The sequence below is a fragment of the Cryptomeria japonica genome, chromosome 4 (assembly GCF_030272615.1).
Source record: "Cryptomeria japonica chromosome 4, Sugi_1.0, whole genome shotgun sequence".
Lineage (NCBI taxonomy): Eukaryota > Viridiplantae > Streptophyta > Pinopsida > Cupressales > Cupressaceae > Cryptomeria > Cryptomeria japonica.
Window position 1 is genome coordinate 60,002,662 of NC_081408.1, and position 14,166 is coordinate 60,016,827.

Here is a 14,166-nt window from a genome sequence, read left to right on the forward strand (position 1 = left end):
GAACTCAATTTCATTTGCTCGTGGTGAGACTTTTTTTGTCGCACTAAAAACCTTCAAATGCATTCAGTACAAGGTGGCAAAATAGAACAACTTTCGGGTATGTGCAAGATCATGGGGGGCCAAAAAATGGCAATGGACAAACAAATGCATTTTCAACCTTTCCAAACATGCCAAAGTCCTCTTTGACTTTTTGTTTGGGTCGAGAAAAATTTGAATTTGGTTTGGTAATACCAAACCAAATTAGATATCTGATTTGTGATGTCACTATTGTGATGTCACCATTGTGATGTCACTATTATGATTTCACCATTGTGATGTCACTATTGTGATATCATACTTTTCAAATCAGATAAATTGGATATCCGATTTTATCAACATAAAAAAATATAGTTTAGTAAAATGGGCATTACTTTTGTGTTTCTTATCGAAATTTTGATTTTTTATAGATGATGGAAAGGTAATTCATAGACCTATCAAAAGGATGAGGTAGTTTGATGATATTATAGACCCAAAATTAATTATAATAATTTTAAGTTAGTCCTTCAATTTTAAAACTTTAATTACTCACAAATTTTGCATACAAAGTCTCATTTTTTTTTTCCTATCACCTCCTTTATCTATCACTTGTCTATCTATATTTATATAATATATTTTATATATCTCTTTCTTCTCTACTTAAGTCACTTATTTTCTCATTCCATGTAGATAAATAAATTCCCAAGTTACATGCATCTCTGCATATATCTTCATCTTTCTATTCACATCTCTCCCTCTCCCACTCCATCATTGTCACTCCTTATTTCTATATTTCTCTCTAATAATCTCTCTTCTCTCTATTTATCTCCCTTCTTTACCTTATCCTACTTATACTTATATATTAATTATCTCTACCACCTCCTTTCTCTCCCTATCTTGTCCCCTCTCTCTCTCTATCCCTATAGATCTATCTTCATGTATATTTATATCTCATTATCTCTAAATCTCACTTATTCACTCCATCTCTCCCTCCATTTGTCTTACTCTCTCTATCACATTCTATCCATATCTATCTCTATCTCCATCTTAACATCTCCATCTCTTTCCCTATCAATCTCTCTTTTTATATGTTCCTCTATCTTTATATATATTCCTCTATACATGATTAATCTACTTCTCTGTCTCTTCCTCTATCGCCCTCTTGAAGTATCTTTCCCTTTCTCTACTTTTATCTCTTTATTTACTCCATCTTTATATATCTTTTTCTCTCTCCCCACATCCTTCTCTATAGTACCTTTATATATCTCTATATCTTCATCTTTTTCTCTCTCCCTCTCTATCTATCCCTATCTATAATCTCTATCTCTCTTTCTCACTCTCTTGCACTATCTATCTATCTCTATCTATCGATATTTCTCTTCCTTTATATCTGTCTATCTCTTCCTTTTTTTATCTCTCTCTTTACCCCTCTCTATCCATTTTCTCCATCTCTTCATATATTTATCTTTTTCTTTACCTCTCTCTTTCTCTATATCTATTCACCTCCCTCTCCCTTATCTTCATTTTTTATCTCTATCTCCCTCTCTCCTTTTCAATATCTAGATTTGTCTACCTCTTTCTATCCATCCTTGTCCTTTAGTTTTTCTCCCTCTCACTTCATACTCCTTAATATATATATCTATATTTATGTCCTTGTCCTTTAGTTCTTTTCCATCTCTTTAGTTCTTCATCTCTCTTCACCCTTATATCTCTTCTTATTTGAAAATTAGTATATATGGTCTCCTAAGGGATTATATCATGTCCTAAGGGGTGATAGAACATCATATGACCCCTTAGGACACAATATGACCCCTAATGACACCATATGGTCTCCTAAGGGGTCATATGGTGTCATAAGGGGTCATAAAACACCATATGACCCCTTAAGACACAACAAGACCCTTAATGACACCATATGGTGTCCTAAGGGGTCATAAGACACCAAATGACCCCTTAGGACACCATACAACCCCTAATAACACAATGTGGCATCCTAAAGGGTCATATGGTGTCCTAAGGGGTCATAGGACAACATATGACCCCTTAGGACACCATAGGACCCATAACACTATATAGTGTCCCAAGGGGTCATATGGTGTCTTAAGGGGTCAAAGAACGTCATATTACCAATTAGGACACAATACAACCCATGATGACACCTAAGGGATTATATAGTGTCATAAGGGGTCATAGAACACCATATGACCCCTTATAACACCATACGATCCCTTATGACACCATATGGTGTCCTAAGGGGTCATATAATACCATATGACCCCTTATAACACAATAATACCCATAACGACATGATATGGTGTCCTTAGGGGTCATATGGTGTTAGGAGACACCATATGACCCCGTAGGACACAATATGACCCCTAACGATACCTAAGGGGTCATATGGTGTCCTAAGGGGTTATATGATGTCCTAGGAACCTTTAGGACATAATATGAACCTTCAGCACACCATACAACCCCTAATGACACCATATGGTGTCCTAAGGGGTTGTAGGACACCATATGACCCGTTAGGACACAATATGACCCCTAACAACACCTAAGGTGTCATAGTGTGTCCTAAGGGGTCATAGGACACCATATGACCCCTAACGACACTATATGGTGTCTTAAGGGATCATATTGTGTCCTAAGGGTTCATAGGAGACTATATGACCTATAATGACACAAAATGACACCTAATGATACCTAAGGGGTCATATGGTGCTCTAAGGGGTCATAAGACACCATATGACCCCTTAGCACACCATACAACCCCTAATAACACCATATGGTGTCCTAAGGGGTCATAGAACACTATATGACCCCTTAGTACACCATACAATGCATACTAATACTATATGGTGTTCTAAGGGGTCATAGGACACCATATGACCCATAACAACATAATATGGTGTCATAGATGGTCATAAAACACAATATGACCCCTTATAACACCATACAACCCATAATGATGCCATTTAGTGTCTTAAGGGGTCATATGACACAATATTACCCCTTAGGACATAATATGACCCCTAACAATGTCATATAGTGTCTCAATGGGTTATAGGATACCATATGACCCCTTAGGACACCATACGACATCATACCACCCTTTACGACACCATATGGTGTCCTAAGGTGTCATATGGTATCCTAAGCGGTCATATGGTATCCTAAGAGGTCATATAAAACCATATGACCCTTTAGAACACAAGAAGACCCATAACGACACAATATGGTGTCCTAAGTGGTCATATGGTGTCCTACGGGGTTATATGATGTCTTAGGAACCTTTAGGACACAATATGACCCCTTAGCACACCATACAACTCCTAATGACACCATATGGTGTCTTAAGGGGTTGTCGGGCACCATATAACCCGTTAGGACACAATATGACCCCTAAAAAACACCTAAGGGGTCAAATTGTATCCTAAGGGGTCATGTAACACCATATGACCCCTTATAACACAAGAAGACCCATAACAACATGATATGGTGTCAGGAGACACCATATGACCCCTTACGACACAATATGACCCCTAACGATACTGAAGGGGTCATATGGTGTCCTAAGGGGTTATATGATGTCATAGGAACCTTTAGGACACAATATGACCCCTTAGCACACCATACAACCCCTAACGACACCATATGGTGTCCTAAGGGTTCATAGGACACCATATGACCCATTAGGACACAATATGACCCCTAACAACACTTAAGGGGTCATATTGTGTCGTAAGGGGTCATAGGACACCATATGACCCCTAACGACACTATATGGTGTCTTAAGGGGTCATATTGTGTCGTAAGGGGTCATAGGACACCATATGACCCCTAACAACACAAAATGACACCTAATGATACCTAAGGGGTCATATGGTGTTCTAAGGGGTCATAGGACACCATTTGACCCCTTAGCACACCATATGACCCCTAATGACACCATATGGTGTCCTAAGGAGTCATATGGTGTCCTAAGGGGTCATAGAACACCATATGACCCCTTAAGACACCATATGATGCATAATGACACTATATGGTGTCCTAAGGTGTCATAGGACACCATATGACCTCTTAGAGGACCATACAACTCATAACAACATAATATGGTGTCTTAGAGGGTCATAGAACAACATATGACCCCTTAGAACACCATACGACCCATAATGGCACCATGTGGTGTCTTAAGGTGTCATAGGACACCATTTGACCCCTTAGCACACCATATGACCCATAATGACACTATATGGTATCCTAAGGGGTCATAGGACACCATATGAGCCCTTAGGACACCATATGATGCATAATGACACTATATGGTGTCCTAAGGTGTCATAGGACACCATATGACCCCTTAGAGGACTATACAACCCATAACAACATAATATGGTGTCTTAGAGGGTAATAGAACACCATATGACTCCTTAGAACACCATACGACCCATAACAACACCATGTGGTGTCTTAAGGGGTCATAAGACACAATATTACCCCTTAGGACATAGTATGACCCCTAACAACATCATATAGTATCCTAAGGGGTCATAGGACACCATATGACCCCTTAGGACACCATACGACCCCTTGCGACACCATACCACCCTTTACGACACCATATGGTTTCATAAGAGGTCATATGGTATCCTAACGGGTCATATAACACCATATGTCCCCTTAGAACACAAGAAGACCCATAACCACACGATATGGTGTCCTAAGGGGTCATATGGTGTCATGAGACACCATATGACTCCTTAGGACACAATATGACCCCTAACAATACTTAAGGGGTCATATGGTGTCCTAAGGGGTTGTAGGACACCATATAACCTGTTAGGACATAATATGACCCCTAACAACACCTAAGGGTTCATATTATGTCCTAAGGGGTCATATGACACCATATGACCCCTAAGGACACTTATGGTGTACTAAGGGGTCATATTGTGTGCTAAGGAGTCATAGGACACCATATGACCCCTTAGCACTTCATACAACTGCTAACGACACCATATGGTATCCTAAGGGATCATATGGTTTGCTAAGGGGTCATATAACACCATATGACCCCTTAGGACACCATACGATGCATAATGACACCATATGGTGTCCTAAGGGGTCATATGGTGTCCTAAGCGGTCATAGGACACTATATGACTCCTTAGGAGACCATACGACCCATAACAACATAATATGATGTCCTAGAGGGTCATAGAACACCATATGACCCCTTAGAACACCATACAACCCATAACGACACCATGTGGTGTCCTAAGGGGTCATAAGATGCAATATGACCCCTAACAATGTTATATAGTGTCCCAAGGGGTCATACAAAACCATGACCCCATAGAACACCATATGACCCCTTATAACACCATAAGACCCTTTACAACACCATATGGTGTCCTAAGGCGTCATATGGTATCCTAAGGGGTCATATAGAACCATATTTCCCCTTAGAACACCATATGACCCCTTAGAACACAAGTAGACCCATAACGACATGATATGGTGTCCTAAGGGGTCATATGGTGTCATGAGACACCATATGACCCCTTAGGACACAATATGACCCCTAACGATATCTAAGGGGTCATATGGTGTCCTGAGAGGTTATATGATGACCTATGAATCTTTAGGACACAATATGACCCCTTAGCACACCATACAATCCCAAACGACACCATATGGTGTCCTAAGGGGTTGTAGGACACTATATGACCTGTTATGACACAATATGATCCCTAACAACACCTAAGGGGTCATATTGTGTCCTAATGGGTCATAGGACATCATATGACCCCTAACAACACAAAATGATGCCTAACGATACCTAAGGGGTCATATGGTGTTATAAAGGGTCATAGGACACCATATGACCCCTTAGCACACCATACAAACCTTAATGACACCATATGGTGTCCTAAGGGGTCATAGAACACCATATGACCCCTTAGAAAACCATATGACACATAATGAAACTATATGGTGTCCTAAGGGGTCATAGGACACCATATGACCCCTTAGGAGACCATACGACCCATAACAACATAAAAATGGTGTCCTAAGGGGTCATAGAACACCATATGACCCCTTAGAACACCATACGATCCATAATGACACCATGTGGTGTCCTAAGGGGTCATAAGACACAATATGACCCCTAACGACATCATATAGTGTCCTAAGCGGTCATAGGACACTGTATGACCCCTTAGGACACAATACGACCCCTTAGGACATAAAATAAACCCTAATGACACCTAAGGGGTCATAGGACACCATATGACACATAACAACACCAAATGGTATCCTAAGGGGTCATATGGTGTCCTAAGGTGTCATAGGACACCATACGACCCATATCACCATATAGTCTCCAAGCATATGGTGTCGTAAGGGGTCATACAACACCATATGACCCACTAGGACATAATAAGACTCTTGATGACACCTAATGGGTCATATAGTGTCCTAAGGGTTCATAGGACACCATACGACCCATATCACCATATAGTCTCCAAGCATATGGTGTCGTAAGGGGTCATACAACACCTTATGACCCACTAGGACATAATAAGACCCCTGATGACACCTAATGGGTCATATAGTGTCCTAAGGGTTCATAGGACACCATATGACCCCTTAGGACACCATATGACTCCTTGCAATACCATATGGTGTCCCAATGTATCATGTGGTATCCTAAGGGGTCATATAATGTCCTAAGGGGTCATATGGTGTCCTAAGGGGTTATAGAACACCATATGACCCCTTAAGACACCATAAGACCTATAACAACACCATATGATGTCCTAAGGGGTCATATGGTATCCTAAAGGGTCATGGGACACCATATGACCTCTTAGGACATAGTATGAGCCCTAACAAAACCTAATGGATGATATGGTGTCTAAGGGGTCATATGATGTCTTGTGACCCCTTAGGACACAATATGACCCCTTAGCACACCATACAACCCCCATTGACACCATATGACCCGTTCAGACACAATATGACCCCTAACAATACCTAAGGGGTCATATGGTGTCCTAAGGGTTCATAGGATACCATATGACTCCTTAACACACCATACGACCCCTAATGACACCATATGGTGTCCTAAAGGCTCATAGAACACCATATGACCCCTTACGACACCATAAGACTTATAAAAACATCATATGGTGTCCTAAGGTGTCATATGGTGTCCTAAAGGTTCATGAGACACCATATGACCCTTTATGACACCATATTCTCTCACACATTATTTCTTTTCCTCAATTACCCTCAATCATCTCTCTCCTCCTATGGGTTTATAGATACTTCCCTCTCCCCCTCTACCCACCCCCTAATTACTCTCTATGTCTCTCTTCACCTCTATCCCCATCTCTCTTCTCTCTTTGTAGATACTTTCCCCTCTCCCCATGGTCTCCTACCCCCTAATAATCTCAAACTCTCCCTCTCATTCTCTCTTCACCCCAATTACCCCCTCCCTCTCTCTCTTCGCCTTCCACCTAATTCCCTATAGATTACTCTCTCACACTCTCACTTCCCCCAATTAATCTCTCCTTCTCACCTCTCTCCCCCTCTCCTTTTTTTGATACATCCCTACACCTCTTCTTGTCCCCTCTGAATTTTGTTGCTAGAGATGAGAAGGAAATGCAGAGAGATTAGTCTAGATCTTAGGGAAGAGAGAGTGATATAAAGGACGAAATTATGAAGAGGTAGAAATATAAGCACCTTGGAGAGCTTGAGAGGTTTAATGAGGTATTCATTGATAGTTAGAGATATAGGTCTAGAGAGAGATGTATAAATATGGACAAAAGGGAGGGAGGAAGAAACAAATAGGTGGAGTGATAGGTTTAGGAGAGAGAGGTGGAGAAAGGAACAAACATAGATAACATGGTTTATCAAAATTTATCGAACTCAATAAAATTCATAAATTTTCTATTATTAATTAATTACTTATTTAGTTTATTTTCAGATGATTGTTACAAAAATTCATGCAATAGGGAAATCATATGAAAAAGTCATGAGTTTTTTATGTTTTAAAAATGAAGGATGAATTTAAATGAGTTAGAATTATTTTTTAAAACAAATAATTTAAAATATACCTATTTCATATCATAGAGCTCTTAATTACCTTTCCAATGCCTGTAAAAAATCAAAAATTCAATATAAAACGCAAAAGTTATGCCAAATTTACTAAAATATACTTTTTTATTTTTTCAAAAATCAGATATCCGATTTTATCCAATAAAATTGGATATCCGATTTTAAAACATAAATTTTTCCCTCCATATTTTGGTTTGGGTTTCCTTTGGGATTTAGCTTGGAAGTGACAAGCCTGGAAAGTCAACTGAAAAAACGTGTTTTTCAGTATTCCTTGATTTTCTAGACTTTACACTGGTGGCTAACGACTTTTTTATAGCCAAAATTAATAAAATGAAAAGGGTTTTTTAAGGACATTCTCTACTTTCCAACAATATAAGGCTTGTCTTATTTTGACTTTAATAAATTATTATTATTTATTTTCTAATTGGATTCTGACAAAAGTCCTGATTCATAGATTGATTGAAAAATACTCATAACTTTCAAACCACATAACATTTTTTGAATCTGAAACATGCGTCACATCCTATGCTTTGTCTACTATAGGGAAAAATAAAATAAAAATGAATTTCATAAGGTTTTGACCAAGTTAAGGTGGCCAGACGTAGGAGTTTCTGAATTTCTAAAAATCTGTAGTAAAAAATTCATAAATAATTATTTACTTTATAAAAAATTATAAAAAAATATGTGTCACATCCGGACATGAGTCTAATACTTATATTATAAATATTATAAAAAAATATTATGATTTGATTGTGATTAGGGTGGTCAGACATACACCTACTTGTTATCTTTTTCCTGAAATTTTTGTACCACTACATTGAAATTAAAATTTTTCATCAAATAGGGATTTTTTTTTTCAAAAAACAACTAGTAGCTTAGAAACTACATTCAATTTTCTATAGATTCTCTTCTTACATATTTTAAAAATAATGTTCATAACTTATTCAGTTGTTTATGTCAAGTTGCATAGCTCTGATTTTTTGAAATTTCATTGCCACTTAAGGCCCTGTTTTGGCACACCATGATCCTACACATACCCTTTCGTTCTGCTCATTGTGCAAATGAACCATCAACACAAGTGCATCTAGGTGGTTGGGTTTACACTAGGTATGCCCTTGTTTTTCTCCCCAAGTCACTCGATCATTCCAAGCCACACCTTAGCAACGCTTTCCCTTGAGCACTCAAAGTGTAAAAAATGTCAAAATTTGACATCCCGTGACTCAGAGCCCGTGGCACGTGTGGACGAGTCATCTGAACCTACGGGATTGTGTGGTGTATGACTACAAAAAACTCTCTCTCTTTTGGAAAAATCAATTCCATTTTCCCATGCCTAGACTTTTATGTCGCATAAAAAACTGTCAGATGCATTCAATGAAAGGTGGCAACATAGAGCAACTTTTATTATGCTCATCATGGGCACGAACTGTCGGTGTGATCACATCCAATTTACTGGGTTTACGCTAGGTATACCCTTGTTTTTCTCCCAAATTGCCTAGTCATTCTGAGCCACACCCTAGCAAAGCTTTCTCTTGAGTGCTCAAAGTGTGAAAATTATCAAACTTTCACGTCACGTATCTCGGAGCTCGTGGCACATATGGATGAGCCATCTGAAACTATGGAGTCATGTGGTGGGAACCTACAAAAACTTGTCTCTCTTTCAGACAACTCAATTCCATTTTCTCATGGTGAGACTTTTTTTGTCGCATGAAAATCGTCAAATGCATTCAATGAAAGGTGGCAACATAGTGCCACTTTCGTTCTAGTCATCGTGGGCATGGACCATCAATGTGTGTGCATCTAGGAGGCTAGGTTATTGATAGGTATGGCATTATTTCGGTTGCCAAGTCACCCAATCGTGATTTTAATTTTTTTTTAAATACGATGTGATCATTTTTTTTTAGTGTGAATGGGTATAAATAAAAGTTATTTGAATTTTGAAAGTAGTTTATAGGGTCCAAATTGAATGTAAGAGTTGACATCTAGCTTGTACTTGAAAGAAAATGAAAAACCTAATTAAAAGAATAATTTATTTCTTAAGAATATATGTAGACTAGTGCAAATTAAGACTTTCTAACTTAGTCTAACACTAATAAACCAACTCTAACTAAAGTGAAGAGACTAGTTATTGAAACTAAAAATGTCACTAGGATAATGTTACTATTGTTTGTCTCCATGGACTATGACAAAATAGAAATTCTAGGCATGAAAATAAATATATTTACTAGTTACCAAGTTATGAAGTTGAATTATCGAACAAGAATTGATTTCAATTAATAAATACATAATAAGAATTGTAGACAAAACCTATAGAATATATAATATTTTAGATACAAAAATGTTTCTACAATTAGAGAAACTCAATTTCAATCATCAAATTTATATATGTAATTTTGGATAATAGCTGTAATATGATTTGCATTAACCAAAATAGTCATAAAGTCATAAAATGTTTCATGTCGATAAGAGTATAACATATATATCCAATACAATGAGATGAGCTTGCCAAAAGACAGATGGCAATAAAATTTCACATATACATAATATAAAATATATGCTCAAAAATGTCATTCAGGCATACAATAAAGGCCCCTAGTCTACTTATTTCCCACTAGCCACTAGTACATTTGGAGCTGATTTCTAACGGCTGTTTGTCGGATTTTCGATGAATTTTCGTCGGAGTATCGACAAAATCCATCGTCGAAAACTTGACGTCGGATTGGTCAACGATGCCATGCCCATCGGAAATTCGACAATCCAATGGACTCTGCCGACAGTCAAAGAAGTCATCGGTTGAAAGCTTGGTATTCGTTGTAATTCTGACGATGGTCATTTTTATAAAAAAAATAATATAAAAGAGCCATCGAAGGAAGGAAGTTCTTTCAATTTGTTTTAAATTCTAAGGGGTTCAAGGTTTAGGTTTTAAGTCGCTTCAATACCTGAGAAAATCCCTTTTGGTTTCTAATTTGGCGTTACTTTATTCACTTAAGCAATGGGTCCATTTATCATAAAAGTGTTCTTCCCTTGTCATTTACCTAGGCAGTCCCTTTAAATATTTTATTCTTGTTCACTTTTAATCTACCTTTTCTAATGTTTGTCGGGCCTTATAAGTATCATGCGTTTTTCTGTTGATCTGACAGCCCCCGTTGATTCGCGACCAAAAAGTGCTCGAATTTTAGTTTCCGTGAAGTAGCGAAAGGCAAAGGTCGACCCGACATATAGGTTTGGACCAAAGCTAAACACCGATCAAGTTTCATCTGATCGGACGGACAACGTGGTTTCATGAGATCAAGCTGAACGTGTTTTAACCTTCGCGAAGTGGCGAAAGGGTTTGGCAGGTCCCAGAGATAAGCGGTCTTCTTTGGTTAAAGAATGATCAGGCTGGAAAAAGATCAATGGCTTCTCATTGTTTCGTGGCCGGGAGATGCACGAGCTATACCTTCAGCGAAATAGTGAAAAGGTGGAGGGTCCCACTAAGAGTGGTAGTAAATGTGGTAACCCCAGTTGGTGATGACATGGTGGTGACAAGGCACTCAGTTGGCGATATGCAGTGGGTCTGAGCAAGGTTGTCATAAAAAGAGTAAACAACGAGAAAGTTCTTGAGATCTAACGGCTCGCGTGAATTCGTGAAGATAAGATGATAGCAAGTTAGTCATTGAGGAGTAGCGAAAAGGCCGATGGGCCCAAGGGACAGGCATGGCATGAAGTTAAAAGCAGATCAGGTTTGTTTTGATCTAATGGTTCTCGTGGTTTCGTGGCTGCAAGCCAAATGAAGAATAATGTTCGCGAAGTTGCGAAAGACAGGTGGAAATCACACGGAAGAGTGACGTGGCATAACAGTTGCTGCTTTTTGTAGAGCTTGATAGTAATGTGTCGAGTGACATGTGGTTTAAAAAAGTGGTTGAGGGCCTGCCTAGGTGTAACCGGCAATTATGTGAGAATAGTAAAAGGGAACACCTGGCGGATTAAGGGTGGAACCAAAAGGAGTTTCCAGGGCTAATGGTCAACTACCATGTGGCATTTATTAACCGGAGAACAAGTGGGGTAAGTAATTCCCGGATAAAGGGCCCACTTAAAAGGCATTCATCTCAAGATTGATCCAACGCTTCTCGTTGTTTCGTGACTCGAAGATGCCCGCAGCTTAACCTCAGCGAAATGGCAAAAACTGTTAGCCGTCAAGATGAGGTGCGGTTAGTTAAAAGGATTGACGGTCCCAGTTAGATTTAAAGGCCGGGTGATTTGAGTTTGATCTAACGCTTGGTGCGGCCTCGCGAAGGAAAAGTGCACGATTGTTAAACTCCGCGAAGTGGCGAAAAGGAGGTAGGGCCCGACACTAAAGCAAAGAGATTAAATGGAGATAAAGGTGATGTAAGTTCTTGAGATCCAATGGCCAGTGTTGTTTCGTGAAAGAAAAGAGCACGGGTTTTATGTTCTGCGAAGTAGTGAAAGAGCGAAACAAAGGAAAGACTTAGAGAAATTATGACCCGTTGGAGCCAGTTTTGAATTCGATTTGGTGAATTCAATTCTGAAAAGAAAGCTGAAGCATGCAGAGTTAATTTCTAAAAACTTAAATGCCAACTTGCCCTTTTGAGTCTGCATCGACTTGATTGCTAAGTATTGTTTCATCGAAGTTTGTTGCAGAGCAAATTGTTGCAGAGCAATTTTCTTCAGGCGAATAATCAGGTTTCTTGTGCTTTTCTTGATAACTCTTGGTTTGTTCTCAAATACTGTTGTGTGAATTACTTCATTAGAGGTCTGTGCTAGCTTCTAGTGGTATAATTGTTTGACTAGAATGGCACCCAGAAGAGAATTAATAGGGAAAGTGAATTACCAGGACCGAAATATCTGTGATGATTTTTTAGAGCAATTAACCATGTCCACCAATGCTAGGGCTAAGGCCAAAGAGCTAGTACCTAAGAACCCTCGTCTAAAAATTGGAGATGGCTTTTATGATAAGGGTAATTGGTTGAGGGACCCTGAAATAGGATTGTCAGGCTTAGGACTCTTCAAAGTTGGCTTTGGGCATAGGAATTCCCCAACTCCTTTGAATGGCATATGGGAGCAGGATGTAGGAAAGCTTGTGGTCCCAGGTGTTTTTATGGATGTAGATCTGTTAGCCCTGATTGCACAGAATTATGACTCTGTGGCAAGATGCATCAGGAACATAAAGGGATCAATCTTGATTGAGATAAATGAAGATGAATTCAAGAAAGTGTTTAAACTCAGTGAGTCCTCCAATTTGTTAGAACCTATTGACTTTGAGTCGTTAGCCCAGGTTTACAACACACAAAGGGATCATCTTAGAAGTGGCCCATTGAAAGAATTCTTTGTAAAGATAGGGGGGTTAATAGTTGTAGGCCCCAGCACAATGGAACCATTCTCTCTCAACCTATTCAATCTGAGAGCTAAGGGTATGTATTGGGCATTATGCCATATTTTTGGAGAGGATGCTAAAAAGAATATGCCAACCCATTATATGTGAATGATTGCACAAATTCTAAACCCCTCCCTAGCAATAACATTTGATTATGCCTCATACCTTGCTGATGCAATTCATAAAGGGCTAGTAGGAATAAAAAATGGTAAGGTGGATAGGCCATTTGGATGGTACTCCATGTTAATGCATATGTTTCTGTTCAAAGGGGTTGATTATTTTGGAAAGGAGATGGACTTGATTAAGGTCAAGGATAAAGAGGAGATGCCAGTGCAATTGTGGACAACTGTTCTATCTTGGGATAGAGAAGATGCAAGTTATTTAAAGTTTGATAGATGCTTTGCATCTAAAATTAGGATTCTTCTATGCAAAGAAAACCCTAGAATTCCTAAGGCTCTTTTGGAGTTTCTCAGACCAAAGGAGTTTGTAGAGGATATCAAGATTGTTCACAATTGGTGAGACATATATTTGTACCCTGTGTCTATTGTTTTTAGAGTGTTTGGATTTAGAGGCACCCCCTTTTTACTACCCTATCAGGTCCCATTGAAGATAGGGATTGCAGAAATCCTGAGACAAATTGGGGGAGTACA